Here is a 26,556-nt window from a genome sequence, read left to right as displayed (position 1 = left end):
GTCAACCATTACCATGCCACAGACATGTCCCTGGTCCACTTATTTCCTGATGAAATCAGTCAATAAGATGGATTCTGTTGTTCCAAGATGCAGATCCATTCCACAGACATTTCTGCAGGTTTTTTTTTTTGCAGTGAGAATGTGTAGTGAGGTATTCTGCCAAAATGTATTTAGGCATATTAAAACACTTCAGTTTAACCCTGATCGCGAGTATCATCCTGTCAATTTACAGATACAATTACAAATACGAGTATGGCCATGTCACTGTACATAGATCTTTCTATTTTCATGTTCTACTGTGTTATTGACTACGTTTGTTTACGTGTAACTCTGTGTTGTTGTTGTTGTCGCATTGCTGTGCTTTATTCTTGGCCAGGTCGCAGTTGTAAATGAGAACTTGTTCCCAACTGGCCGACCTGGCTAAATAAAGGTAAAATAAAATAAACACCCTTGTAGCTACTACTGTGTCTTTGTTGACGTTGAAGTAGTAGGCTACTGTTTCTCCTCCGTATCTGTGGGTCGTATGCCACCCTGTGGTCGATGGTGGAGTCATATTTTACTGAGAGCAGAAAACAAGCGTGATGAAACTATTCCTACAACGTCTGGAACGCTACAAAACACCAGAAATAAGTGGTGTCTTTCGGTTGGCTGTGTGCACGAATGTGATTTCAGCATTTTGGTACATCGCCTACTTGTGTGTAACCAGACGGACATTTAGACAACAAATGCAATGTATATAGAATTTCTACCGTGTTGCTTGATGGGAAAATAGTCGGTCCGTGATATAATATAGTAAAACAAAATGTATTGCTTTTTCTTCGCCTTGTCCGCAACTGTATTCGTAAACGTCATTAAACCCTGTTCAATATGATGTGGTATTATCAGTAGTAGAAGTGGTAACCGTGAGTCAAACACCTTTGTCCTGGAAGGAGTGCTCCTCTACCAACGTGTACAACTCATACTTACCTGGCAAGGGAGACACCGTGATCACGAAGGCGGTTCACCCAGGGCGAGGCTCAGCCATTGCACTCCGGCTGTGCTGACCCCTGCGAATTTCTCAAATGTGGAAATCTCGATTGCATAATTTCTGGTAGTGGGGGACTGCGTTCGCGCTCTCCCCTGATCTTGATGTTAAAAATAATGGAGGAATGTGTTAAATTCGGAGTTCTATTGAGTTTCGTGTTGAGAAGGAGATTTTTTACTTATCAGATGAACAGACTGGGGTCTGTTTATAAGTCAACTAAAGGCCTCAGAGATACATGTCTGTCTTCTGATAACCCGGATGTGTGTGATATGTTATTGTAGCACTGGTGATTATGCCTGTCATGTCCTGATAATGTCAAGGAAAAGGCCTACTTGTGAATGGATCATTTTGTGCCCTCAGGACGTAATGTGGATTGAGGTATTTTATTTGCTAGATTATTAAATCATTTATAGGACAGTTTGTCATTTAAAACCACAGTAAATGTCAACCATTACCATGCCACAGTCATTGCCCTGGTCAACCATTACCATTCCACAGTCATTTCCCTGCTCAACCATTACCATGCCACAGACATTTCCCTGGTCAACCATTACCATGCCACAGACATTTCCCTGGTCAATCATTACCATTCCACAGTCATTTCCCTGCTCAACCATTACCATGCCACAGACATTTCCCTGGTCAACCATTACCATGCCACAGACATTTCCCTGGTCAACCATTACCACGCCACAGTCATGTCCCTGGTCAAACATTACCATTCCACAGACATTTGTAGTGAGGTATTCTGCCAAAATGTATTTAGGCATATTAAAACACTTCAGTTTAACCCTGATCGCGAGTATCATCCTGTCAATTTACAGATACAATTACAAATACGAGTATGGCCATGTCACTGTACATAGATCTTTCTATTTTCATGTTCTACTGTGTTATTGACTACGTTTGTTTACGTGTAACTCTGTGTTGTTGTTGTTGTCGCATTGCTGTGCTTTATTCTTGGCCAGGTCGCAGTTGTAAATGAGAACTTGTTCCCAACTGGCCGACCTGGCTAAATAAAGGTAAAATAAAATAAACACCCTTGTAGCTACTACTGTGTCTTTGTTGACGTTGAAGTAGTAGGCTACTGTTTCTCCTCCGTATCTGTGGGTCGTATGCCACCCTGTGGTCGATGGTGGAGTCATATTTTACTGAGAGCAGAAAACAAGCGTGATGAAACTATTCCTACAACGTCTGGAACGCTACAAAACACCAGAAATAAGTGGTGTCTTTCGGTTGGCTGTGTGCACGAATGTGAATTCAGCATTTTGGTACATCGCCTACTTGTGTGTAACCAGACGGACATTTAGACAACAAATGCAATGTATATAGAATTTCTACCGTGTTGCTTGATGGGAAAATAGTCGGTCCGTGATATAATATAGTAAAACAAAATGTATTGCTTTTTCTTCGCCTTGTCCGCAACTGTATTCGTAAACGTCATTAAACCCTGTTCAATATGATGTGGTATTATTATCAGTAGTAGAAGTGGTAACCGTGAGTCAAACACCTTTGTCCTGGAAGGAGTGCTCCTCTACCAACGTGTACAACTCATACTTACCTGGCAAGGGAGACACCGTGATCACGAAGGCGGTTCACCCAGGGCGAGGCTCAGCCATTGCACTCCGGCTGTGCTGACCCCTGCGAATTTCTCAAATGTGGAAATCTCGATTGCATAATTTCTGGTAGTGGGGGACTGCGTTCGCGCTCTCCCCTGATCTTGATGTTAAAAATAATGGAGGAATGTGTTAAATTCGGAGTTCTATTGAGTTTCGTGTTGAGAAGGAGATTTTTTACTTATCAGATGAACAGACTGGGGTCTGTTTATAAGTCAACTAAAGGCCTCAGAGAAAAATGTCTGTCTTCTGATAACCCGGATGTGTGTGATATGTTATTGTAGCACTGGTGATTATGCCTGTCATGTCCTGATAATGTCAAGGAAAAGGCCTACTTGTGAATGGATCATTTTGTGCCCTCAGGACGTAATGTGGATTGAGGTATTTTATTTGCTAGATTATTAAATCATTTATAGGACAGTTTGTCATTTAAGACCACAGTAAATGTCAACCATTACCATGCCACAGTCATTGCCCTGGTCAACCATTACCATTCCACAGTCATTTCCCTGCTCAACCATTACCATGCCACAGACATTTCCCTGGTCAACCATTACCATGCCACAGACATTTCCCTGGTCAATCATTACCATTCCACAGTCATTTCCCTGCTCAACCATTACCATGCCACAGACATTTCCCTGGTCAACCATTACCATGCCACAGACATTTCCCTGGTCAACCATTACCACGCCACAGTCATGTCCCTGGTCAAACATTACCATTCCACAGACATTTCCCTGGTCAACCATTACCATTCCACAGACATGTCCCTGGTCTACAATGCCACAGACATTTCCCTGGTCAACCATTACCATGCCACAGTCATGTCCCTGGTCAAACATTACCATTCCACAGACATTTCCCTGGTCAACCATTACCTTGACAACAGACATTTCCCTGGTCAACCATTACCATGCCACAGACATGTCCCTGGTCCACTTATTTCCTGATGAAATCAGTCAATAAGATGGATTCTGTTGTTCCAAGATGCAGATCCATTCCACAGACATTTCTGCAGGTTTTTTTTTTTGCAGTGAGAATGTGTAGTGAGGTATTCTGCCAAAATGTATTTAGGCATATTAAAACACTTCAGTTTAACCCTGATCGCGAGTATCATCCTGTCAATTTACAGATACAATTACAAATACGAGTATGGCCATGTCACTGTACATAGATCTTTCTATTTTCATGTTCTACTGTGTTATTGACTACGTTTGTTTACGTGTAACTCTGTGTTGTTGTTGTTGTCGCATTGCTGTGCTTTATTCTTGGCCAGGTCGCAGTTGTAAATGAGAACTTGTTCCCAACTGGCCGACCTGGCTAAATAAAGGTAAAATAAAATAAACACCCTTGTAGCTACTACTGTGTCTTTGTTGACGTTGAAGTAGTAGGCTACTGTTTCTCCTCCGTATCTGTGGGTCGTATGCCACCCTGTGGTCGATGGTGGAGTCATATTTTACTGAGAGCAGAAAACAAGCGTGATGAAACTATTCCTACAACGTCTGGAACGCTACAAAACACCAGAAATAAGTGGTGTCTTTCGGTTGGCTGTGTGCACGAATGTGATTTCAGCATTTTGGTACATCGCCTACTTGTGTGTAACCAGACGGACATTTAGACAACAAATGCAATGTATATAGAATTTCTACCGTGTTGCTTGATGGGAAAATAGTCGGTCCGTGATATAATATAGTAAAACAAAATGTATTGCTTTTTCTTCGCCTTGTCCGCAACTGTATTCGTAAACGTCATTAAACCCTGTTCAATATGATGTGGTATTATCAGTAGTAGAAGTGGTAACCGTGAGTCAAACACCTTTGTCCTGGAAGGAGTGCTCCTCTACCAACGTGTACAACTCATACTTACCTGGCAAGGGAGACACCGTGATCACGAAGGCGGTTCACCCAGGGCGAGGCTCAGCCATTGCACTCCGGCTGTGCTGACCCCTGCGAATTTCTCAAATGTGGAAATCTCGATTGCATAATTTCTGGTAGTGGGGGACTGCGTTCGCGCTCTCCCCTGATCTTGATGTTAAAAATAATGGAGGAATGTGTTAAATTCGGAGTTCTATTGAGTTTCGTGTTGAGAAGGAGATTTTTTACTTATCAGATGAACAGACTGGGGTCTGTTTATAAGTCAACTAAAGGCCTCAGAGATACATGTCTGTCTTCTGATAACCCGGATGTGTGTGATATGTTATTGTAGCACTGGTGATTATGCCTGTCATGTCCTGATAATGTCAAGGAAAAGGCCTAATGGATCATTTTGTGCCCTCAGGACGTAATGTGGATTGAGGTATTTTATTTGCTAGATTATTAAATCATTTATAGGACAGTTTGTCATTTAAGACCACAGTAAATGTCAACCATTACCATGCCACAGTCATTGCCCTGGTCAACCATTACCATTCCACAGTCATTTCCCTGCTCAACCATTACCATGCCACAGACATTTCCCTGGTCAACCATTACCATGCCACAGACATTTCCCTGGTCAATCATTACCATTCCACAGTCATTTCCCTGCTCAACCATTACCATGCCACAGACATTTCCCTGGTCAACCATTACCATGCCACAGACATTTCCCTGGTCAACCATTACCACGCCACAGTCATGTCCCTGGTCAAACATTACCATTCCACAGACATTTCCCTGGTCAACCATTACCATTCCACAGACATGTCCCTGGTCTACAATGCCACAGACATTTCCCTGGTCAACCATTACCATGCCACAGTCATGTCCCTGGTCAAACATTACCATTCCACAGACATTTCCCTGGTCAACCATTACCTTGACAACAGACATTTCCCTGGTCAACCATTACCATGCCACAGACATGTCCCTGGTCCACTTATTTCCTGATGAAATCAGTCAATAAGATGGATTCTGTTGTTCCAAGATGCAGATCCATTCCACAGACATTTCTGCAGGTTTTTTTTTTTGCAGTGAGAATGTGTAGTGAGGTATTCTGCCAAAATGTATTTAGGCATATTAAAACACTTCAGTTTAACCCTGATCGCGAGTATCATCCTGTCAATTTACAGATACAATTACAAATACGAGTATGGCCATGTCACTGTACATAGATCTTTCTATTTTCATGTTCTACTGTGTTATTGACTACGTTTGTTTACGTGTAACTCTGTGTTGTTGTTGTTGTCGCATTGCTGTGCTTTATTCTTGGCCAGGTCGCAGTTGTAAATGAGAACTTGTTCCCAACTGGCCGACCTGGCTAAATAAAGGTAAAATAAAATAAACACCCTTGTAGCTACTACTGTGTCTTTGTTGACGTTGAAGTAGTAGGCTACTGTTTCTCCTCCGTATCTGTGGGTCGTATGCCACCCTGTGGTCGATGGTGGAGTCATATTTTACTGAGAGCAGAAAACAAGCGTGATGAAACTATTCCTACAACGTCTGGAACGCTACAAAACACCAGAAATAAGTGGTGTCTTTCGGTTGGCTGTGTGCACGAATGTGATTTCAGCATTTTGGTACATCGCCTACTTGTGTGTAACCAGACGGACATTTAGACAACAAATGCAATGTATATAGAATTTCTACCGTGTTGCTTGATGGGAAAATAGTCGGTCCGTGATATAATATAGTAAAACAAAATGTATTGCTTTTTCTTCGCCTTGTCCGCAACTGTATTCGTAAACGTCATTAAACCCTGTTCAATATGATGTGGTATTATCAGTAGTAGAAGTGGTAACCGTGAGTCAAACACCTTTGTCCTGGAAGGAGTGCTCCTCTACCAACGTGTACAACTCATACTTACCTGGCAAGGGAGACACCGTGATCACGAAGGCGGTTCACCCAGGGCGAGGCTCAGCCATTGCACTCCGGCTGTGCTGACCCCTGCGAATTTCTCAAATGTGGAAATCTCGATTGCATAATTTCTGGTAGTGGGGGACTGCGTTCGCGCTCTCCCCTGATCTTGATGTTAAAAATAATGGAGGAATGTGTTAAATTCGGAGTTCTATTGAGTTTCGTGTTGAGAAGGAGATTTTTTACTTATCAGATGAACAGACTGGGGTCTGTTTATAAGTCAACTAAAGGCCTCAGAGATACATGTCTGTCTTCTGATAACCCGGATGTGTGTGATATGTTATTGTAGCACTGGTGATTATGCCTGTCATGTCCTGATAATGTCAAGGAAAAGGCCTAATGGATCATTTTGTGCCCTCAGGACGTAATGTGGATTGAGGTATTTTATTTGCTAGATTATTAAATCATTTATAGGACAGTTTGTCATTTAAGACCACAGTAAATGTCAACCATTACCATGCCACAGTCATTGCCCTGGTCAACCATTACCATTCCACAGTCATTTCCCTGCTCAACCATTACCATGCCACAGACATTTCCCTGGTCAACCATTACCATGCCACAGACATTTCCCTGGTCAATCATTACCATTCCACAGTCATTTCCCTGCTCAACCATTACCATGCCACAGACATTTCCCTGGTCAACCATTACCATGCCACAGACATTTCCCTGGTCAACCATTACCACGCCACAGTCATGTCCCTGGTCAAACATTACCATTCCACAGACATTTCCCTGGTCAACCATTACCATTCCACAGACATGTCCCTGGTCTACAATGCCACAGACATTTCCCTGGTCAACCATTACCATGCCACAGTCATGTCCCTGGTCAAACATTACCATTCCACAGACATTTCCCTGGTCAACCATTACCTTGACAACAGACATTTCCCTGGTCAACCATTACCATGCCACAGACATGTCCCTGGTCCACTTATTTCCTGATGAAATCAGTCAATAAGATGGATTCTGTTGTTCCAAGATGCAGATCCATTCCACAGACATTTCTGCAGGTTTTTTTTTTTTGCAGTGAGAATGTGTAGTGAGGTATTCTGCCAAAATGTATTTAGGCATATTAAAACACTTCAGTTTAACCCTGATCGCGAGTATCATCCTGTCAATTTACAGATACAATTACAAATACGAGTATGGCCATGTCACTGTACATAGATCTTTCTATTTTCATGTTCTACTGTGTTATTGACTACGTTTGTTTACGTGTAACTCTGTGTTGTTGTTGTTGTCGCATTGCTGTGCTTTATTCTTGGCCAGGTCGCAGTTGTAAATGAGAACTTGTTCCCAACTGGCCGACCTGGCTAAATAAAGGTAAAATAAAATAAACACCCTTGTAGCTACTACTGTGTCTTTGTTGACGTTGAAGTAGTAGGCTACTGTTTCTCCTCCGTATCTGTGGGTCGTATGCCACCCTGTGGTCGATGGTGGAGTCATATTTTACTGAGAGCAGAAAACAAGCGTGATGAAACTATTCCTACAACGTCTGGAACGCTACAAAACACCAGAAATAAGTGGTGTCTTTCGGTTGGCTGTGTGCACGAATGTGAATTCAGCATTTTGGTACATCGCCTACTTGTGTGTAACCAGACGGACATTTAGACAACAAATGCAATGTATATAGAATTTCTACCGTGTTGCTTGATGGGAAAATAGTCGGTCCGTGATATAATATAGTAAAACAAAATGTATTGCTTTTTCTTCGCCTTGTCCGCAACTGTATTCGTAAACGTCATTAAACCCTGTTCAATATGATGTGGTATTATCAGTAGTAGAAGTGGTAACCGTGAGTCAAACACCTTTGTCCTGGAAGGAGTGCTCCTCTACCAACGTGTACAACTCATACTTACCTGGCAAGGGAGACACCGTGATCACGAAGGCGGTTCACCCAGGGCGAGGCTCAGCCATTGCACTCCGGCTGTGCTGACCCCTGCGAATTTCTCAAATGTGGAAATCTCGATTGCATAATTTCTGGTAGTGGGGGACTGCGTTCGCGCTCTCCCCTGATCTTGATGTTAAAAATAATGGAGGAATGTGTTAAATTCGGAGTTCTATTGAGTTTCGTGTTGAGAAGGAGATTTTTTACTTATCAGATGAACAGACTGGGGTCTGTTTATAAGTCAACTAAAGGCCTCAGAGATACATGTCTGTCTTCTGATAACCCGGATGTGTGTGATATGTTATTGTAGCACTGGTGATTATGCCTGTCATGTCCTGATAATGTCAAGGAAAAGGCCTAATGGATCATTTTGTGCCCTCAGGACGTAATGTGGATTGAGGTATTTTATTTGCTAGATTATTAAATCATTTATAGGACAGTTTGTCATTTAAGACCACAGTAAATGTCAACCATTACCATGCCACAGTCATTGCCCTGGTCAACCATTACCATTCCACAGTCATTTCCCTGCTCAACCATTACCATGCCACAGACATTTCCCTGGTCAACCATTACCATGCCACAGACATTTCCCTGGTCAATCATTACCATTCCACAGTCATTTCCCTGCTCAACCATTACCATGCCACAGACATTTCCCTGGTCAACCATTACCATGCCACAGACATTTCCCTGGTCAACCATTACCACGCCACAGTCATGTCCCTGGTCAAACATTACCATTCCACAGACATTTCCCTGGTCAACCATTACCATTCCACAGACATGTCCCTGGTCTACAATGCCACAGACATTTCCCTGGTCAACCATTACCATGCCACAGTCATGTCCCTGGTCAAACATTACCATTCCACAGACATTTCCCTGGTCAACCATTACCTTGACAACAGACATTTCCCTGGTCAACCATTACCATGCCACAGACATGTCCCTGGTCCACTTATTTCCTGATGAAATCAGTCAATAAGATGGATTCTGTTGTTCCAAGATGCAGATCCATTCCACAGACATTTCTGCAGGTTTTTTTTTTTGCAGTGAGAATGTGTAGTGAGGTATTCTGCCAAAATGTATTTAGGCATATTAAAACACTTCAGTTTAACCCTGATCGCGAGTATCATCCTGTCAATTTACAGATACAATTACAAATACGAGTATGGCCATGTCACTGTACATAGATCTTTCTATTTTCATGTTCTACTGTGTTATTGACTACGTTTGTTTACGTGTAACTCTGTGTTGTTGTTGTTGTCGCATTGCTGTGCTTTATTCTTGGCCAGGTCGCAGTTGTAAATGAGAACTTGTTCCCAACTGGCCGACCTGGCTAAATAAAGGTAAAATAAAATAAACACCCTTGTAGCTACTACTGTGTCTTTGTTGACGTTGAAGTAGTAGGCTACTGTTTCTCCTCCGTATCTGTGGGTCGTATGCCACCCTGTGGTCGATGGTGGAGTCATATTTTACTGAGAGCAGAAAACAAGCGTGATGAAACTATTCCTACAACGTCTGGAACGCTACAAAACACCAGAAATAAGTGGTGTCTTTCGGTTGGCTGTGTGCACGAATGTGAATTCAGCATTTTGGTACATCGCCTACTTGTGTGTAACCAGACGGACATTTAGACAACAAATGCAATGTATATAGAATTTCTACCGTGTTGCTTGATGGGAAAATAGTCGGTCCGTGATATAATATAGTAAAACAAAATGTATTGCTTTTTCTTCGCCTTGTCCGCAACTGTATTCGTAAACGTCATTAAACCCTGTTCAATATGATGTGGTATTATCAGTAGTAGAAGTGGTAACCGTGAGTCAAACACCTTTGTCCTGGAAGGAGTGCTCCTCTACCAACGTGTACAACTCATACTTACCTGGCAAGGGAGACACCGTGATCACGAAGGCGGTTCACCCAGGGCGAGGCTCAGCCATTGCACTCCGGCTGTGCTGACCCCTGCGAATTTCTCAAATGTGGAAATCTCGATTGCATAATTTCTGGTAGTGGGGGACTGCGTTCGCGCTCTCCCCTGATCTTGATGTTAAAAATAATGGAGGAATGTGTTAAATTCGGAGTTCTATTGAGTTTCGTGTTGAGAAGGAGATTTTTTACTTATCAGATGAACAGACTGGGGTCTGTTTATAAGTCAACTAAAGGCCTCAGAGATACATGTCTGTCTTCTGATAACCCGGATGTGTGTGATATGTTATTGTAGCACTGGTGATTATGCCTGTCATGTCCTGATAATGTCAAGGAAAAGGCCTAATGGATCATTTTGTGCCCTCAGGACGTAATGTGGATTGAGGTATTTTATTTGCTAGATTATTAAATCATTTATAGGACAGTTTGTCATTTAAGACCACAGTAAATGTCAACCATTACCATGCCACAGTCATTGCCCTGGTCAACCATTACCATTCCACAGTCATTTCCCTGCTCAACCATTACCATGCCACAGACATTTCCCTGGTCAACCATTACCATGCCACAGACATTTCCCTGGTCAATCATTACCATTCCACAGTCATTTCCCTGCTCAACCATTACCATGCCACAGACATTTCCCTGGTCAACCATTACCATGCCACAGACATTTCCCTGGTCAACCATTACCACGCCACAGTCATGTCCCTGGTCAAACATTACCATTCCACAGACATTTCCCTGGTCAACCATTACCATTCCACAGACATGTCCCTGGTCTACAATGCCACAGACATTTCCCTGGTCAACCATTACCATGCCACAGTCATGTCCCTGGTCAAACATTACCATTCCACAGACATTTCCCTGGTCAACCATTACCTTGACAACAGACATTTCCCTGGTCAACCATTACCATGCCACAGACATGTCCCTGGTCCACTTATTTCCTGATGAAATCAGTCAATAAGATGGATTCTGTTGTTCCAAGATGCAGATCCATTCCACAGACATTTCTGCAGGTTTTTTTTTTTTGCAGTGAGAATGTGTAGTGAGGTATTCTGCCAAAATGTATTTAGGCATATTAAAACACTTCAGTTTAACCCTGATCGCGAGTATCATCCTGTCAATTTACAGATACAATTACAAATACGAGTATGGCCATGTCACTGTACATAGATCTTTCTATTTTCATGTTCTACTGTGTTATTGACTACGTTTGTTTACGTGTAACTCTGTGTTGTTGTTGTTGTCGCATTGCTGTGCTTTATTCTTGGCCAGGTCGCAGTTGTAAATGAGAACTTGTTCCCAACTGGCCGACCTGGCTAAATAAAGGTAAAATAAAATAAACACCCTTGTAGCTACTACTGTGTCTTTGTTGACGTTGAAGTAGTAGGCTACTGTTTCTCCTCCGTATCTGTGGGTCGTATGCCACCCTGTGGTCGATGGTGGAGTCATATTTTACTGAGAGCAGAAAACAAGCGTGATGAAACTATTCCTACAACGTCTGGAACGCTACAAAACACCAGAAATAAGTGGTGTCTTTCGGTTGGCTGTGTGCACGAATGTGAATTCAGCATTTTGGTACATCGCCTACTTGTGTGTAACCAGACGGACATTTAGACAACAAATGCAATGTATATAGAATTTCTACCGTGTTGCTTGATGGGAAAATAGTCGGTCCGTGATATAATATAGTAAAACAAAATGTATTGCTTTTTCTTCGCCTTGTCCGCAACTGTATTCGTAAACGTCATTAAACCCTGTTCAATATGATGTGGTATTATCAGTAGTAGAAGTGGTAACCGTGAGTCAAACACCTTTGTCCTGGAAGGAGTGCTCCTCTACCAACGTGTACAACTCATACTTACCTGGCAAGGGAGACACCGTGATCACGAAGGCGGTTCACCCAGGGCGAGGCTCAGCCATTGCACTCCGGCTGTGCTGACCCCTGCGAATTTCTCAAATGTGGAAATCTCGATTGCATAATTTCTGGTAGTGGGGGACTGCGTTCGCGCTCTCCCCTGATCTTGATGTTAAAAATAATGGAGGAATGTGTTAAATTCGGAGTTCTATTGAGTTTCGTGTTGAGAAGGAGATTTTTTACTTATCAGATGAACAGACTGGGGTCTGTTTATAAGTCAACTAAAGGCCTCAGAGATACATGTCTGTCTTCTGATAACCCGGATGTGTGTGATATGTTATTGTAGCACTGGTGATTATGCCTGTCATGTCCTGATAATGTCAAGGAAAAGGCCTAATGGATCATTTTGTGCCCTCAAGGACGTAATGTGGATTGAGGTATTTTATTTGCTAGATTATTAAATCATTTATAGGACAGTTTGTCATTTAAGACCACAGTAAATGTCAACCATTACCATGCCACAGTCATTGCCCTGGTCAACCATTACCATTCCACAGTCATTTCCCTGCTCAACCATTACCATGCCACAGACATTTCCCTGGTCAACCATTACCATGCCACAGACATTTCCCTGGTCAATCATTACCATTCCACAGTCATTTCCCTGCTCAACCATTACCATGCCACAGACATTTCCCTGGTCAACCATTACCATGCCACAGACATTTCCCTGGTCAACCATTACCACGCCACAGTCATGTCCCTGGTCAAACATTACCATTCCACAGACATTTCCCTGGTCAACCATTACCATTCCACAGACATGTCCCTGGTCTACAATGCCACAGACATTTCCCTGGTCAACCATTACCATGCCACAGTCATGTCCCTGGTCAAACATTACCATTCCACAGACATTTCCCTGGTCAACCATTACCTTGACAACAGACATTTCCCTGGTCAACCATTACCATGCCACAGACATGTCCCTGGTCCACTTATTTCCTGATGAAATCAGTCAATAAGATGGATTCTGTTGTTCCAAGATGCAGATCCATTCCACAGACATTTCTGCAGGTTTTTTTTTTTTGCAGTGAGAATGTGTAGTGAGGTATTCTGCCAAAATGTATTTAGGCATATTAAAACACTTCAGTTTAACCCTGATCGCGAGTATCATCCTGTCAATTTACAGATACAATTACAAATACGAGTATGGCCATGTCACTGTACATAGATCTTTCTATTTTCATGTTCTACTGTGTTATTGACTACGTTTGTTTACGTGTAACTCTGTGTTGTTGTTGTTGTCGCATTGCTGTGCTTTATTCTTGGCCAGGTCGCAGTTGTAAATGAGAACTTGTTCCCAACTGGCCGACCTGGCTAAATAAAGGTAAAATAAAATAAACACCCTTGTAGCTACTACTGTGTCTTTGTTGACGTTGAAGTAGTAGGCTACTGTTTCTCCTCCGTATCTGTGGGTCGTATGCCACCCTGTGGTCGATGGTGGAGTCATATTTTACTGAGAGCAGAAAACAAGCGTGATGAAACTATTCCTACAACGTCTGGAACGCTACAAAACACCAGAAATAAGTGGTGTCTTTCGGTTGGCTGTGTGCACGAATGTGAATTCAGCATTTTGGTACATCGCCTACTTGTGTGTAACCAGACGGACATTTAGACAACAAATGCAATGTATATAGAATTTCTACCGTGTTGCTTGATGGGAAAATAGTCGGTCCGTGATATAATATAGTAAAACAAAATGTATTGCTTTTTCTTCGCCTTGTCCGCAACTGTATTCGTAAACGTCATTAAACCCTGTTCAATATGATGTGGTATTATCAGTAGTAGAAGTGGTAACCGTGAGTCAAACACCTTTGTCCTGGAAGGAGTGCTCCTCTACCAACGTGTACAACTCATACTTACCTGGCAAGGGAGACACCGTGATCACGAAGGCGGTTCACCCAGGGCGAGGCTCAGCCATTGCACTCCGGCTGTGCTGACCCCTGCGAATTTCTCAAATGTGGAAATCTCGATTGCATAATTTCTGGTAGTGGGGGACTGCGTTCGCGCTCTCCCCTGATCTTGATGTTAAAAATAATGGAGGAATGTGTTAAATTCGGAGTTCTATTGAGTTTCGTGTTGAGAAGGAGATTTTTTACTTATCAGATGAACAGACTGGGGTCTGTTTATAAGTCAACTAAAGGCCTCAGAGATACATGTCTGTCTTCTGATAACCCGGATGTGTGTGATATGTTATTGTAGCACTGGTGATTATGCCTGTCATGTCCTGATAATGTCAAGGAAAAGGCCTACTTGTGAATGGATCATTTTGTGCCCTCAGGACGTAATGTGGATTGAGGTATTTTATTTGCTAGATTATTAAATCATTTATAGGACAGTTTGTCATTTAAGACCACAGTAAATGTCAACCATTACCATGCCACAGTCATTGCCCTGGTCAACCATTACCATTCCACAGTCATTTCCCTGCTCAACCATTACCATGCCACAGACATTTCCCTGGTCAACCATTACCATGCCACAGACATTTCCCTGGTCAATCATTACCATTCCACAGTCATTTCCCTGCTCAACCATTACCATGCCACAGACATTTCCCTGGTCAACCATTACCATGCCACAGACATTTCCCTGGTCAACCATTACCACGCCACAGTCATGTCCCTGGTCAAACATTACCATTCCACAGACATTTCCCTGGTCAACCATTACCATTCCACAGACATGTCCCTGGTCTACAATGCCACAGACATTTCCCTGGTCAACCATTACCATGCCACAGTCATGTCCCTGGTCAAACATTACCATTCCACAGACATTTCCCTGGTCAACCATTACCTTGACAACAGACATTTCCCTGGTCAACCATTACCATGCCACAGACATGTCCCTGGTCCACTTATTTCCTGATGAAATCAGTCAATAAGATGGATTCTGTTGTTCCAAGATGCAGATCCATTCCACAGACATTTCTGCAGGTTTTTTTTTTTGCAGTGAGAATGTGTAGTGAGGTATTCTGCCAAAATGTATTTAGGCATATTAAAACACTTCAGTTTAACCCTGATCGCGAGTATCATCCTGTCAATTTACAGATACAATTACAAATACGAGTATGGCCATGTCACTGTACATAGATCTTTCTATTTTCATGTTCTACTGTGTTATTGACTACGTTTGTTTACGTGTAACTCTGTGTTGTTGTTGTTGTCGCATTGCTGTGCTTTATTCTTGGCCAGGTCGCAGTTGTAAATGAGAACTTGTTCCCAACTGGCCGACCTGGCTAAATAAAGGTAAAATAAAATAAACACCCTTGTAGCTACTACTGTGTCTTTGTTGACGTTGAAGTAGTAGGCTACTGTTTCTCCTCCGTATCTGTGGGTCGTATGCCACCCTGTGGTCGATGGTGGAGTCATATTTTACTGAGAGCAGAAAACAAGCGTGATGAAACTATTCCTACAACGTCTGGAACGCTACAAAACACCAGAAATAAGTGGTGTCTTTCGGTTGGCTGTGTGCACGAATGTGAATTCAGCATTTTGGTACATCGCCTACTTGTGTGTAACCAGACGGACATTTAGACAACAAATGCAATGTATATAGAATTTCTACCGTGTTGCTTGATGGGAAAATAGTCGGTCCGTGATATAATATAGTAAAACAAAATGTATTGCTTTTTCTTCGCCTTGTCCGCAACTGTATTCGTAAACGTCATTAAACCCTGTTCAATATGATGTGGTATTATCAGTAGTAGAAGTGGTAACCGTGAGTCAAACACCTTTGTCCTGGAAGGAGTGCTCCTCTACCAACGTGTACAACTCATACTTACCTGGCAAGGGAGACACCGTGATCACGAAGGCGGTTCACCCAGGGCGAGGCTCAGCCATTGCACTCCGGCTGTGCTGACCCCTGCGAATTTCTCAAATGTGGAAATCTCGATTGCATAATTTCTGGTAGTGGGGGACTGCGTTCGCGCTCTCCCCTGATCTTGATGTTAAAAATAATGGAGGAATGTGTTAAATTCGGAGTTCTATTGAGTTTCGTGTTGAGAAGGAGATTTTTTACTTATCAGATGAACAGACTGGGGTCTGTTTATAAGTCAACTAAAGGCCTCAGAGATACATGTCTGTCTTCTGATAACCCGGATGTGTGTGATATGTTATTGTAGCACTGGTGATTATGCCTGTCATGTCCTGATAATGTCAAGGAAAAGGCCTACTTGTGAATGGATCATTTTGTGCCCTCAGGACGTAATGTGGATTGAGGTATTTTATTTGCTAGATTATTAAATCATTTATAGGACAGTTTGTCATTTAAGACCACAGTAAATGTCAACCATTACCATGCCACAGTCATTGCCCTGGTCAACCATTACCATTCCACAGTCATTTCCCTGCTCAACCATTACCATGCCACAGACATTTCCCTGGTCAACCATTACCATGCCACAGACATTTCCCTGGTCAATCATTACCATTCCACAGTCATTTCCCTGCTCAACCATTACCATGCCACAGACATTTCCCTGGTCAACCATTACCATGCCACAGACATTTCCCTGGTCAACCATTACCACGCCACAGTCATGTCCCTGGTCAAACATTACCATTCCACAGACATTTCCCTGGTCAACCATTACCATTCCACAGACATGTCCCTGGTCTACAATGCCACAGACATTTCCCTGGTCAACCATTACCATGCCACAGTCATGTCCCTGGTCAAACATTACCATTCCACAGACATTTCCCTGGTCAACCATTACCTTGACAACAGACATTTCCCTGGTCAACCATTACCATGCCACAGACATGTCCCTGGTCCACTTATTTCCTGATGAAATCAGTCAATAAGATGGATTCTGTTGTTCCAAGATGCAGATCCATTCCACAGACATTTCTGCAGGTTTTTTTTTTTGCAGTGAGAATGTGTAGTGAGGTATTCTGCCAAAATGTATTTAGGCATATTAAAACACTTCAGTTTAACCCTGATCGCGAGTATCATCCTGTCAATTTACAGATACAATTACAAATACGAGTATGGCCATGTCACTGTACATAGATCTTTCTATTTTCATGTTCTACTGTGTTATTGACTACGTTTGTTTACGTGTAACTCTGTGTTGTTGTTGTTGTCGCATTGCTGTGCTTTATTCTTGGCCAGGTCGCAGTTGTAAATGAGAACTTGTTCCCAACTGGCCGACCTGGCTAAATAAAGGTAAAATAAAATAAACACCCTTGTAGCTACTACTGTGTCTTTGTTGACGTTGAAGTAGTAGGCTACTGTTTCTCCTCCGTATCTGTGGGTCGTATGCCACCCTGTGGTCGATGGTGGAGTCATATTTTACTGAGAGCAGAAAACAAGCGTGATGAAACTATTCCTACAACGTCTGGAACGCTACAAAACACCAGAAATAAGTGGTGTCTTTCGGTTGGCTGTGTGCACGAATGTGAATTCAGCATTTTGGTACATCGCCTACTTGTGTGTAACCAGACGGACATTTAGACAACAAATGCAATGTATATAGAATTTCTACCGTGTTGCTTGATGGGAAAATAGTCGGTCCGTGATATAATATAGTAAAACAAAATGTATTGCTTTTTCTTCGCCTTGTCCGCAACTGTATTCGTAAACGTCATTAAACCCTGTTCAATATGATGTGGTATTATCAGTAGTAGAAGTGGTAACCGTGAGTCAAACACCTTTGTCCTGGAAGGAGTGCTCCTCTACCAACGTGTACAACTCATACTTACCTGGCAAGGGAGACACCGTGATCACGAAGGCGGTTCACCCAGGGCGAGGCTCAGCCATTGCACTCCGGCTGTGCTGACCCCTGCGAATTTCTCAAATGTGGAAATCTCGATTGCATAATTTCTGGTAGTGGGGGACTGCGTTCGCGCTCTCCCCTGATCTTGATGTTAAAAATAATGGAGGAATGTGTTAAATTCGGAGTTCTATTGAGTTTCGTGTTGAGAAGGAGATTTTTTACTTATCAGATGAACAGACTGGGGTCTGTTTATAAGTCAACTAAAGGCCTCAGAGATACATGTCTGTCTTCTGATAACCCGGATGTGTGTGATATGTTATTGTAGCACTGGTGATTATGCCTGTCATGTCCTGATAATGTCAAGGAAAAGGCCTACTTGTGAATGGATCATTTTGTGCCCTCAGGACGTAATGTGGATTGAGGTATTTTATTTGCTAGATTATTAAATCATTTATAGGACAGTTTGTCATTTAAGACCACAGTAAATGTCAACCATTACCATGCCACAGTCATTGCCCTGGTCAACCATTACCATTCCACAGTCATTTCCCTGCTCAACCATTACCATGCCACAGACATTTCCCTGGTCAACCATTACCATGCCACAGACATTTCCCTGGTCAATCATTACCATTCCACAGTCATTTCCCTGCTCAACCATTACCATGCCACAGACATTTCCCTGGTCAACCATTACCATGCCACAGACATTTCCCTGGTCAACCATTACCACGCCACAGTCATGTCCCTGGTCAAACATTACCATTCCACAGACATTTCCCTGGTCAACCATTACCATTCCACAGACATGTCCCTGGTCTACAATGCCACAGACATTTCCCTGGTCAACCATTACCATGCCACAGTCATGTCCCTGGTCAAACATTACCATTCCACAGACATTTCCCTGGTCAACCATTACCTTGACAACAGACATTTCCCTGGTCAACCATTACCATGCCACAGACATGTCCCTGGTCCACTTATTTCCTGATGAAATCAGTCAATAAGATGGATTCTGTTGTTCCAAGATGCAGATCCATTCCACAGACATTTCTGCAGGTTTTTTTTTTTTGCAGTGAGAATGTGTAGTGAGGTATTCTGCCAAAATGTATTTAGGCATATTAAAACACTTCAGTTTAACCCTGATCGCGAGTATCATCCTGTCAATTTACAGATACAATTACAAATACGAGTATGGCCATGTCACTGTACATAGATCTTTCTATTTTCATGTTCTACTGTGTTATTGACTACGTTTGTTTACGTGTAACTCTGTGTTGTTGTTGTTGTCGCATTGCTGTGCTTTATTCTTGGCCAGGTCGCAGTTGTAAATGAGAACTTGTTCCCAACTGGCCGACCTGGCTAAATAAAGGTAAAATAAAATAAACACCCTTGTAGCTACTACTGTGTCTTTGTTGACGTTGAAGTAGTAGGCTACTGTTTCTCCTCCGTATCTGTGGGTCGTATGCCACCCTGTGGTCGATGGTGGAGTCATATTTTACTGAGAGCAGAAAACAAGCGTGATGAAACTATTCCTACAACGTCTGGAACGCTACAAAACACCAGAAATAAGTGGTGTCTTTCGGTTGGCTGTGTGCACGAATGTGAATTCAGCATTTTGGTACATCGCCTACTTGTGTGTAACCAGACGGACATTTAGACAACAAATGCAATGTATATAGAATTTCTACCGTGTTGCTTGATGGGAAAATAGTCGGTCCGTGATATAATATAGTAAAACAAAATGTATTGCTTTTTCTTCGCCTTGTCCGCAACTGTATTCGTAAACGTCATTAAACCCTGTTCAATATGATGTGGTATTATCAGTAGTAGAAGTGGTAACCGTGAGTCAAACACCTTTGTCCTGGAAGGAGTGCTCCTCTACCAACGTGTACAACTCATACTTACCTGGCAAGGGAGACACCGTGATCACGAAGGCGGTTCACCCAGGGCGAGGCTCAGCCATTGCACTCCGGCTGTGCTGACCCCTGCGAATTTCTCAAATGTGGAAATCTCGATTGCATAATTTCTGGTAGTGGGGGACTGCGTTCGCGCTCTCCCCTGATCTTGATGTTAAAAATAATGGAGGAATGTGTTAAATTCGGAGTTCTATTGAGTTTCGTGTTGAGAAGGAGATTTTTTACTTATCAGATGAACAGACTGGGGTCTGTTTATAAGTCAACTAAAGGCCTCAGAGATACATGTCTGTCTTCTGATAACCCGGATGTGTGTGATATGTTATTGTAGCACTGGTGATTATGCCTGTCATGTCCTGATAATGTCAAGGAAAAGGCCTAATGGATCATTTTGTGCCCTCAGGACGTAATGTGGATTGAGGTATTTTATTTGCTAGATTATTAAATCATTTATAGGACAGTTTGTCATTTAAGACCACAGTAAATGTCAACCATTACCATGCCACAGTCATTGCCCTGGTCAACCATTACCATTCCACAGTCATTTCCCTGCTCAACCATTACCATGCCACAGACATTTCCCTGGTCAACCATTACCATGCCACAGACATTTCCCTGGTCAATCATTACCATTCCACAGTCATTTCCCTGCTCAACCATTACCATGCCACAGACATTTCCCTGGTCAACCATTACCATGCCACAGACATTTCCCTGGTCAACCATTACCACGCCACAGTCATGTCCCTGGTCAAACATTACCATTCCACAGACATTTCCCTGGTCAACCATTACCATTCCACAGACATGTCCCTGGTCTACAATGCCACAGACATTTCCCTGGTCAACCATTACCATGCCACAGTCATGTCCCTGGTCAAACATTACCATTCCACAGACATTTCCCTGGTCAACCATTACCTTGACAACAGACATTTCCCTGGTCAACCATTACCATGCCACAGACATGTCCCTGGTCCACTTATTTCCTGATGAAATCAGTCAATAAGATGGATTCTGTTGTTCCAAGATGCAGATCCATTCCACAGACATTTCTGCAGGTTTTTTTTTTTGCAGTGAGAATGTGTAGTGAGGTATTCTGCCAAAATGTATTTAGGCATATTAAAACACTTCAGTTTAACCCTGATCGCGAGTATCATCCTGTCAATTTACAGATACAATTACAAATACGAGTATGGCCATGTCACTGTACATAGATCTTTCTATTTTCATGTTCTACTGTGTTATTGACTACGTTTGTTTACGTGTAACTCTGTGTTGTTGTTGTTGTCGCATTGCTGTGCTTTATTCTTGGCCAGGTCGCAGTTGTAAATGAGAACTTGTTCCCAACTGGCCGACCTGGCTAAATAAAGGTAAAATAAAATAAACACCCTTGTAGCTACTACTGTGTCTTTGTTGACGTTGAAGTAGTAGGCTACTGTTTCTCCTCCGTATCTGTGGGTCGTATGCCACCCTGTGGTCGATGGTGGAGTCATATTTTACTGAGAGCAGAAAACAAGCGTGATGAAACTATTCCTACAACGTCTGGAACGCTACAAAACACCAGAAATAAGTGGTGTCTTTCGGTTGGCTGTGTGCACGAATGTGAATTCAGCATTTTGGTACATCGCCTACTTGTGTGTAACCAGACGGACATTTAGACAACAAATGCAATGTATATAGAATTTCTACCGTGTTGCTTGATGGGAAAATAGTCGGTCCGTGATATAATATAGTAAAACAAAATGTATTGCTTTTTCTTCGCCTTGTCCGCAACTGTATTCGTAAACGTCATTAAACCCTGTTCAATATGATGTGGTATTATCAGTAGTAGAAGTGGTAACCGTGAGTCAAACACCTTTGTCCTGGAAGGAGTGCTCCTCTACCAACGTGTACAACTCATACTTACCTGGCAAGGGAGACACCGTGATCACGAAGGCGGTTCACCCAGGGCGAGGCTCAGCCATTGCACTCCGGCTGTGCTGACCCCTGCGAATTTCTCAAATGTGGAAATCTCGATTGCATAATTTCTGGTAGTGGGGGACTGCGTTCGCGCTCTCCCCTGATCTTGATGTTAAAAATAATGGAGGAATGTGTTAAATTCGGAGTTCTATTGAGTTTCGTGTTGAGAAGGAGATTTTTTACTTATCAGATGAACAGACTGGGGTCTGTTTATAAGTCAACTAAAGGCCTCAGAGATACATGTCTGTCTTCTGATAACCCGGATGTGTGTGATATGTTATTGTAGCACTGGTGATTATGCCTGTCATGTCCTGATAATGTCAAGGAAAAGGCCTAATGGATCATTTTGTGCCCTCAGGACGTAATGTGGATTGAGGTATTTTATTTGCTAGATTATTAAATCATTTATAGGACAGTTTGTCATTTAAGACCACAGTAAATGTCAACCATTACCATGCCACAGTCATTGCCCTGGTCAACCATTACCATTCCACAGTCATTTCCCTGCTCAACCATTACCATGCCACAGACATTTCCCTGGTCAACCATTACCATGCCACAGACATTTCCCTGGTCAATCATTACCATTCCACAGTCATTTCCCTGCTCAACCATTACCATGCCACAGACATTTCCCTGGTCAACCATTACCATGCCACAGACATTTCCCTGGTCAACCATTACCACGCCACAGTCATGTCCCTGGTCAAACATTACCATTCCACAGACATTTCCCTGGTCAACCATTACCATTCCACAGACATGTCCCTGGTCTACAATGCCACAGACATTTCCCTGGTCAACCATTACCATGCCACAGTCATGTCCCTGGTCAAACATTACCATTCCACAGACATTTCCCTGGTCAACCATTACCTTGACAACAGACATTTCCCTGGTCAACCATTACCATGCCACAGACATGTCCCTGGTCCACTTATTTCCTGATGAAATCAGTCAATAAGATGGATTCTGTTGTTCCAAGATGCAGATCCATTCCACAGACATTTCTGCAGGTTTTTTTTTTTGCAGTGAGAATGTGTAGTGAGGTATTCTGCCAAAATGTATTTAGGCATATTAAAACACTTCAGTTTAACCCTGATCGCGAGTATCATCCTGTCAATTTACAGATACAATTACAAATACGAGTATGGCCATGTCACTGTACATAGATCTTTCTATTTTCATGTTCTACTGTGTTATTGACTACGTTTGTTTACGTGTAACTCTGTGTTGTTGTTGTTGTCGCATTGCTGTGCTTTATTCTTGGCCAGGTCGCAGTTGTAAATGAGAACTTGTTCCCAACTGGCCGACCTGGCTAAATAAAGGTAAAATAAAATAAACACCCTTGTAGCTACTACTGTGTCTTTGTTGACGTTGAAGTAGTAGGCTACTGTTTCTCCTCCGTATCTGTGGGTCGTATGCCACCCTGTGGTCGATGGTGGAGTCATATTTTACTGAGAGCAGAAAACAAGCGTGATGAAACTATTCCTACAACGTCTGGAACGCTACAAAACACCAGAAATAAGTGGTGTCTTTCGGTTGGCTGTGTGCACGAATGTGAATTCAGCATTTTGGTACATCGCCTACTTGTGTGTAACCAGACGGACATTTAGACAACAAATGCAATGTATATAGAATTTCTACCGTGTTGCTTGATGGGAAAATAGTCGGTCCGTGATATAATATAGTAAAACAAAATGTATTGCTTTTTCTTCGCCTTGTCCGCAACTGTATTCGTAAACGTCATTAAACCCTGTTCAATATGATGTGGTATTATCAGTAGTAGAAGTGGTAACCGTGAGTCAAACACCTTTGTCCTGGAAGGAGTGCTCCTCTACCAACGTGTACAACTCATACTTACCTGGCAAGGGAGACACCGTGATCACGAAGGCGGTTCACCCAGGGCGAGGCTCAGCCATTGCACTCCGGCTGTGCTGACCCCTGCGAATTTCTCAAATGTGGAAATTTCGATTGCATAATTTCTGGTAGTGGGGGACTGCGTTCGCGCTCTCCCCTGATCTTGATGTTAAAAATAATGGAGGAATGTGTTAAATTCGGAGTTCTATTGAGTTTCGTGTTGAGAAGGAGATTTTTTACTTATCAGATGAACAGACTGGGGTCTGTTTATAAGTCAACTAAAGGCCTCAGAGATACATGTCTGTCTTCTGATAACCCGGATGTGTGTGATATGTTATTGTAGCACTGGTGATTATGCCTGTCATGTCCTGATAATGTCAAGGAAAAGGCCTACTTGTGAATGGATCATTTTGTGCCCTCAGGACGTAATGTGGATTGAGGTATTTTATTTGCTAGATTATTAAATCATTTATAGGACAGTTTGTCATTTAAGACCACAGTAAATGTCAACCATTACCATGCCACAGTCATTGCCCTGGTCAACCATTACCATTCCACAGTCATTTCCCTGCTCAACCATTACCATGCCACAGACATTTCCCTGGTCAACCATTACCATGCCACAGACATTTCCCTGGTCAATCATTACCATTCCACAGTCATTTCCCTGCTCAACCATTACCATGCCACAGACATTTCCCTGGTCAACCATTACCATGCCACAGACATTTCCCTGGTCAACCATTACCACGCCACAGTCATGTCCCTGGTCAAACATTACCATTCCACAGACATTTCCCTGGTCAACCATTACCATTCCACAGACATGTCCCTGGTCTACAATGCCACAGACATTTCCCTGGTCAACCATTACCATGCCACAGTCATGTCCCTGGTCAAACATTACCATTCCACAGACATTTCCCTGGTCAACCATTACCTTGACAACAGACATTTCCCTGGTCAACCATTACCATGCCACAGACATGTCCCTGGTCCACTTATTTCCTGATGAAATCAGTCAATAAGATGGATTCTGTTGTTCCAAGATGCAGATCCATTCCACAGACATTTCTGCAGGTTTTTTTTTTTTGCAGTGAGAATGTGTAGTGAGGTATTCTGCCAAAATGTATTTAGGCATATTAAAACACTTCAGTTTAACCCTGATCGCGAGTATCATCCTGTCAATTTACAGATACAATTACAAATACGAGTATGGCCATGTCACTGTACATAGATCTTTCTATTTTCATGTTCTACTGTGTTATTGACTACGTTTGTTTACGTGTAACTCTGTGTTGTTGTTGTTGTCGCATTGCTGTGCTTTATTCTTGGCCAGGTCGCAGTTGTAAATGAGAACTTGTTCCCAACTGGCCGACCTGGCTAAATAAAGGTAAAATAAAATAAACACCCTTGTAGCTACTACTGTGTCTTTGTTGACGTTGAAGTAGTAGGCTACTGTTTCTCCTCCGTATCTGTGGGTCGTATGCCACCCTGTGGTCGATGGTGGAGTCATATTTTACTGAGAGCAGAAAACAAGCGTGATGAAACTATTCCTACAACGTCTGGAACGCTACAAAACACCAGAAATAAGTGGTGTCTTTCGGTTGGCTGTGTGCACGAATGTGAATTCAGCATTTTGGTACATCGCCTACTTGTGTGTAACCAGACGGACATTTAGACAACAAATGCAATGTATATAGAATTTCTACCGTGTTGCTTGATGGGAAAATAGTCGGTCCGTGATATAATATAGTAAAACAAAATGTATTGCTTTTTCTTCGCCTTGTCCGCAACTGTATTCGTAAACGTCATTAAACCCTGTTCAATATGATGTGGTATTATCAGTAGTAGAAGTGGTAACCGTGAGTCAAACACCTTTGTCCTGGAAGGAGTGCTCCTCTACCAACGTGTACAACTCATACTTACCTGGCAAGGGAGACACCGTGATCACGAAGGCGGTTCACCCAGGGCGAGGCTCAGCCATTGCACTCCGGCTGTGCTGACCCCTGCGAATTTCTCAAATGTGGAAATTTCGATTGCATAATTTCTGGTAGTGGGGGACTGCGTTCGCGCTCTCCCCTGATCTTGATGTTAAAAATAATGGAGGAATGTGTTAAATTCGGAGTTCTATTGAGTTTCGTGTTGAGAAGGAGATTTTTTACTTATCAGATGAACAGACTGGGGTCTGTTTATAAGTCAACTAAAGGCCTCAGAGATACATGTCTGTCTTCTGATAACCCGGATGTGTGTGATATGTTATTGTAGCACTGGTGATTATGCCTGTCATGTCCTGATAATGTCAAGGAAAAGGCCTACTTGTGAATGGATCATTTTGTGCCCTCAGGACGTAATGTGGATTGAGGTATTTTATTTGCTAGATTATTAAATCATTTATAGGACAGTTTGTCATTTAAGACCACAGTAAATGTCAACCATTACCATGCCACAGTCATTGCCCTGGTCAACCATTACCATTCCACAGTCATTTCCCTGCTCAACCATTACCATGCCACAGACATTTCCCTGGTCAACCATTACCATGCCACAGACATTTCCCTGGTCAATCATTACCATTCCACAGTCATTTCCCTGCTCAACCATTACCATGCCACAGACATTTCCCTGGTCAACCATTACCATGCCACAGACATTTCCCTGGTCAACCATTACCACGCCACAGTCATGTCCCTGGTCAAACATTACCATTCCACAGACATTTCCCTGGTCAACCATTACCATTCCACAGACATGTCCCTGGTCTACAATGCCACAGACATTTCCCTGGTCAACCATTACCATGCCACAGTCATGTCCCTGGTCAAACATTACCATTCCACAGACATTTCCCTGGT

At 42.6% G+C, this 26,556-nt stretch overlaps 14 non-coding genes across 14 annotated transcripts; all 14 read left to right on the top strand.

The window, feature by feature from the left end:
- Positions 1-958: 958 nt before the first annotated feature.
- Positions 959-1,122, top strand: LOC118947876. The gene has a single exon (XR_005042019.1). It is a non-coding gene; the product is annotated as a U1 spliceosomal RNA (small nuclear RNA).
- Positions 1,123-2,577: 1,455 nt separating this feature from the next.
- On the top strand, positions 2,578-2,741 carry LOC118947875. Its single transcript, XR_005042018.1, has one exon. It is a non-coding gene; the product is annotated as a U1 spliceosomal RNA (small nuclear RNA).
- A 1,760-nt stretch (positions 2,742-4,501) lies between these two features.
- Positions 4,502-4,665, top strand: LOC118947874. The gene has a single exon (XR_005042017.1). It is a non-coding gene; the product is annotated as a U1 spliceosomal RNA (small nuclear RNA).
- A 1,753-nt stretch (positions 4,666-6,418) lies between these two features.
- Positions 6,419-6,582, top strand: LOC118947873. The gene has a single exon (XR_005042016.1). It is a non-coding gene; the product is annotated as a U1 spliceosomal RNA (small nuclear RNA).
- A 1,754-nt stretch (positions 6,583-8,336) lies between these two features.
- Positions 8,337-8,500, top strand: LOC118947872. The gene has a single exon (XR_005042015.1). It is a non-coding gene; the product is annotated as a U1 spliceosomal RNA (small nuclear RNA).
- Positions 8,501-10,253: 1,753 nt separating this feature from the next.
- Positions 10,254-10,417, top strand: LOC118947871. The gene has a single exon (XR_005042014.1). It is a non-coding gene; the product is annotated as a U1 spliceosomal RNA (small nuclear RNA).
- Positions 10,418-12,171: 1,754 nt separating this feature from the next.
- Positions 12,172-12,335, top strand: LOC118947870. The gene has a single exon (XR_005042013.1). It is a non-coding gene; the product is annotated as a U1 spliceosomal RNA (small nuclear RNA).
- Positions 12,336-14,090: 1,755 nt separating this feature from the next.
- On the top strand, positions 14,091-14,254 carry LOC118947869. Its single transcript, XR_005042012.1, has one exon. It is a non-coding gene; the product is annotated as a U1 spliceosomal RNA (small nuclear RNA).
- A 1,760-nt stretch (positions 14,255-16,014) lies between these two features.
- LOC118947868 lies at positions 16,015-16,178 on the top strand. The gene has a single exon (XR_005042011.1). It is a non-coding gene; the product is annotated as a U1 spliceosomal RNA (small nuclear RNA).
- A 1,760-nt stretch (positions 16,179-17,938) lies between these two features.
- LOC118947867 lies at positions 17,939-18,102 on the top strand. Its single transcript, XR_005042010.1, has one exon. It is a non-coding gene; the product is annotated as a U1 spliceosomal RNA (small nuclear RNA).
- A 1,761-nt stretch (positions 18,103-19,863) lies between these two features.
- LOC118947899 lies at positions 19,864-20,027 on the top strand. The gene has a single exon (XR_005042042.1). It is a non-coding gene; the product is annotated as a U1 spliceosomal RNA (small nuclear RNA).
- Positions 20,028-21,780: 1,753 nt separating this feature from the next.
- Positions 21,781-21,944, top strand: LOC118947898. Its single transcript, XR_005042041.1, has one exon. It is a non-coding gene; the product is annotated as a U1 spliceosomal RNA (small nuclear RNA).
- Positions 21,945-23,697: 1,753 nt separating this feature from the next.
- On the top strand, positions 23,698-23,861 carry LOC118947893. The gene has a single exon (XR_005042036.1). It is a non-coding gene; the product is annotated as a U1 spliceosomal RNA (small nuclear RNA).
- A 1,761-nt stretch (positions 23,862-25,622) lies between these two features.
- LOC118947892 lies at positions 25,623-25,786 on the top strand. Its single transcript, XR_005042035.1, has one exon. It is a non-coding gene; the product is annotated as a U1 spliceosomal RNA (small nuclear RNA).
- Positions 25,787-26,556: the final 770 nt, after the last annotated feature.

Source organism: Oncorhynchus mykiss, unplaced genomic scaffold (genome assembly GCF_013265735.2).
Source record: "Oncorhynchus mykiss isolate Arlee unplaced genomic scaffold, USDA_OmykA_1.1 un_scaffold_212, whole genome shotgun sequence".
Classification (NCBI taxonomy): domain Eukaryota; kingdom Metazoa; phylum Chordata; class Actinopteri; order Salmoniformes; family Salmonidae; genus Oncorhynchus; species Oncorhynchus mykiss.
This window is presented reverse-complemented; position numbering and strand designations above follow the sequence as displayed.